Raw genomic sequence first — 4,800 nt, 5'->3', positions numbered from 1 at the left:
TTCTAAAGAACTCTTTTTTAGATATTTCATTTTGAAATTTTTATCAGTTTTCAAAAACTGGAATCCTGGGTTGCAGGCTGAAATATGAGCGTATTCCCTCAAAACACTCACAGCAAAAAGCCCAGCATTGTTTTATAAGCAACAACTTGACAAATGCTGAATTTATAGCTGTGATAGTAGGTAAAATATGCTTGGTGGAATAAATGCTAAGTGGCAGTTTGATCTCATCATTAAGTGACAAGGTAGAGATATTAATTTTTTCAAATTCATATGGATTTAGATGAGATCATACTAAGTAACAGAAAATTTGTTCTTTGAATTTTTTCTAAGCAACTCCTGGCCCCTTAATGCCCTTCCACTGATGCTTTTAACAGGATTAACTTGTGAAAGTAGTGGCAGATTGTAAAGAATATTTGCCCTTAGTCTTTGTGATATAGTTTAGGAGAGTCAATGTTAAGTTACAATGTATTTTGTTTTACTTTTGTAGACATCTCTAACCCTGAATAGCTAAAATTCTAGCACACTGTACACAATTTGTGCTTAGCTTTCTTTGTCACTTTAATTTTTTTTGACAGATGGCTGTTGCCAAGAATCAGCTTGGGTGGGGAGCTAAAGTTCCAAGAAATATAAGAAGTTGCATGCATAGCTGATATCCCTCAGGTTTTTTTCCTGCACTCCAAATGATAAACAGAGACCTGAGCCAGAGCTCCTGCCTTCTGGGATGGCCCTTACCAATGACGGCTTTGTCTCTTGACTGAGTCCCAGGTCCCCAGTCTGTAAATCAGACATAATTTTGTTTGTCATCCCCTTTACTTCACCAAGGGATTTTAAGGATTGCAAAACCACATAGCACTTGACAATACAAAATGCTATAGTAATGGTTAAAATGAAGAATTACCGTGTCCTGCCAATGAGTAATCTACTCTCAGGGAGTAAGTTAAGCATCTGGGATGTGAATTAACTCTCTCCCGCCATCAGGGCACCATTTTTAGCTGAAGGCTGGAGGTATAAAAATTTATATTATTCCTACATGAGGCCAAAATACTTCTGCCCTTCCCACTATGCTAACATTTTATAACTAAAAATTTACTAGAAGATATTAGACAGTCTTGGCAAAGTCTAAAAATTAAGTCTAGAAAATTATTATAGCTTAATATGTAATTATCGAAGCAATCGCCAATGTTTATTCCTTTAAAATAAAACAAAATGAAATCTTTTCATTCTTTCAGGTTTTCCTCCCTGAAATCATCAAAGACTGAAAGCATGAACAATAATATTACAGTTTTCCTTTGCAGCTCATTATAGCTTTATGATTTATGAATTTATACAAACTTATTTTTATTCTATTAAATTATTATCACTACAAAGTGATATATGTTCTTTACATTTACAATATATTTTCTAAGTTAATAATCCATTTATCTTTGTTAGCTAAGGCTGCTGTGACAAAATACCACAAACTAAGTGTCTTACACAGCAGAGAGTGTTGTCTCTTGATCTAGAGACTAGAAAACCCAGATCTAGTTGTTGACAGAGTTGGTTCCTTCGGAGGCCTGTGAAGGAGGGTCCGTCCAGGCCTCTTTCCTAGCTGCTAGTGGTTTCTCTGCAATCTTTGAAGTTCCCGAGTTTCTTCTCCATCACCCTGATCTCTGTCTTCATCTTCACATGGTGTTCTCCCTGTGTGCATGCCTGTGTCCAGATTTCTTCTATATGTAGAAACACCCAACATAATGGATTAGGGACCCACCTTACTCCAGTATGACCTCATCTTACATTAACTAATTACATCTGCAACAACCCTATTTCCAAATAAGGTCACATTCTGAGGTAGTAGAAATTAAGACTTCAAGTATGAATTTGGAGAGGGGAGACATAATTATAATCATAGCATAATTTTATTAACTCTAAATTAAATGTGTTGATGTAACAAAAGACCATAACTGATTACAGTTAAATTTATATTTGAGACCGTGTTTATTTTTTGACAGTCCACATGACTTTTTAGATTTTAATCGTATCTCCTTTCAGATTTCCCTCCTCATGTCTATAGTGTTCTCATTGATTTCACTCAGGTGTCTTAGGAAAGATGCTCTTCTCTATGCCTTTTAGAGTAATTTCTGCATTTTTAGGGTCCATACTTCCATTACCATTTTGGGGGTTAGCACTTAGTACATGTGTTATGTATTATCTATTCACTCCAAAATTTGTACATTCTTGAAAGCTAGGGACTTGAAGCCAAGGTTTTAATCTGTCTGGCAGTAGATATATAATTCTGGACCAGTGAGTTTCTGTATATGTAAATAAATTAATAATGTTTTAATGGAGTTTTAGAGAGGATTAAATAAGATACTGAAAATAAAGTAGGAAACACTCGTAGCATAATGCTGAGACTTGGCTCAGGTAATTTTCTTGTTTTTATTTCATTATTCAAAATGGCCAAGTGTTATCTGCAAATTGTATGGAAAACTATGCAACCCTTTTTCCAGGTCATTTAACAAAATTTACATAAGATTGTGTCAGTTTTTTTTTTTTTCTTTTTTAGGTTGCTATACCAAATGCTCCCTTCTCAAAATTTCAAATAGCTTTAAAGAACAAAGACTTTTTTTTTTTTTTGCTTTATCCTTTTTTCTTTTCCTTTTGTATTAGCTGTATTGCAGCTAATAATACAATTAATACAATACAATAATTGTATTAACAAATACAATTAGCTGTATTTCTGCTCCTGTCACACATTTTTTCCTTATTCCAGGATCCAGGCTGAAAATGGAGCCTAAAGACCTTATTGAAAACGTTCTATCTTTGTGACAGAGGAAAGGAGACCAATCCAAAACCAACAGCGTACCTTGCAGCTTCTCCTCACAACTGACATACTATTTCTTCTACTCACATTCCTTTGGTTAGAGCAAATCATTTGAACAATTATGGTGTAAGAGATAGGGAAGTATATGCCTTCCATAGAAAGACACTGAAATTCACATGATGAAATGTAGAAATGTGTAATCTTCCAACAAGGGAGGAGGCAGAAAATAATTTGGAACATAACACAGCCTACCATAAAAACCAGTCACAATTCTGATACCTGAAAAACATCAATATTAGTAATTTTCTCTTCATAGGTGTGCCCTTTTATTTCTACTTAGGCTTTTTTTGTTGTTTGTAATCTCTTAGAAAAACAATAATTGTAGTGTTGAAATGACTACAATTCTTTGACCTCATGGAAGCCTCTTCAAAAAACATCTAATCAGCATACTTTCATCCACATGCATGATTACTTCCTTCAAACTCCTAAACCAACATAGTGTTTCCTTATATAGAGATTCATATTGACTTTCCTGTAATTTATATCAGAATAATTAGTGGTCTGTTAGACATCTTTCGCTTTTGCCTACTTTGGAAAACTTCCTGACTTTTGGTAATAGTGCCCCATTTAAAAAATTACCTGTTAACAAAAGTAAACCAAAAATAAAATTCTTAGGATCCTCCAACCATCTGAATGGACTTTCTCCTGGGCCAGGGCACTCTAAAATTTAACCTGAAAGCTGGTTCAGGCCATGATGGGAAATGGGGGGTTAGACATGCCTCATTTACCCTCCAGCATTAACATCAACACAGACCTTAAATCTGATTTAAAAAAAAAAATTTACAATCTATTTTCTCTGAAGTGTGCTACCTAGAGGCTTCATCTGCACGATAAAACTTTGGTCTCCACAGCCTTTTATCATAACCCAGACATTCCTTGCCATTCCTTTCTATTGACAATAACTCTTTCAACCAATTGCCAATGAGGAAAATTTTGAATCTACATCTAAGTATGACCTGGAACCCTCCCTCACCACCATTCTCCCACTTCAAATTGTCCCGCCTTCTAGACTGGACAAATGTACTCAGGATCTCCTGAGGGCTGTGTCACAGGTCCTGGTCACTCATATTTGGCTCAGAATAAATCTCTTCAAATATTTTACAAAGTTAGACTCTTAGTATTAACAGCATTTTCAGTCTTTGTGTCTCATTTGGGTATTCTGCACTCTAAAGGGTCACAATAATTGGTTCTTAGGCAGATATATGACTCAAATTGAGCTAATCAGAGCAAACAGATGTGAGCCTGACAACTTTTATAGGAACTATGAGGAAAGACTGTCTCTCTCAGGGGGTTTATTAACTATTAAGATTCATCCCTGGAGCTACTGGTGACCCTCTGGCCACCATGAGAATATAGCTTATATGAGAATACTTCATATCAGAGAAAAGAATTACTGACAGTGGAAGAGAAAATGAGAAGATTAACAGGATTGTTTAAGTACCTAGATACAACCTTAAATGAAGCTCAACCTCCTTAACTTCTATTTTTTGCTTAAACTGATTAGATTTCTATCATATGCAACCAAAATGGTCTTGACTCATGTATTCAATTTTCTAGCTTTTTTCCAGATTATCAGGGAGATGTGAATATATGCTTCCTGTTTCGTTCCACCCTCCCTTTTCTTCTGTAAGATTTTTTATTTGATCAAAGTTGTATACAACTGTCTTTTATTCTTCACTCCTTTTATATAAATGTAGTATAACCAAAAATTATTAAATAAATCTATTTAATAAGTACCTAAGAAAATTTTATTTCTGATCTTCATGATGGAAAGAAATAAACTAATTTTAACAAAAAAGTATTTGCTATATGTTATATTCAAGCTCTGAGAGAGTGAAGTGGCAGTATAGAATCAAGGAAAAGAATAGAATTTGGAATTGTAAATCAAAGAAAATGACTGAGGTGAGTCTCCATCATTTTAGAGGTTTATTTCATCAAGA

This window comes from Mandrillus leucophaeus, unplaced genomic scaffold (genome assembly GCF_000951045.1).
Source record: "Mandrillus leucophaeus isolate KB7577 unplaced genomic scaffold, Mleu.le_1.0 Scaffold447, whole genome shotgun sequence".
NCBI classification, from domain to species: Eukaryota; Metazoa; Chordata; class Mammalia; order Primates; family Cercopithecidae; genus Mandrillus; species Mandrillus leucophaeus.
The sequence above is the reverse complement of the archived record's forward strand: the minus strand, read 5'-3'. Positions refer to the sequence as shown.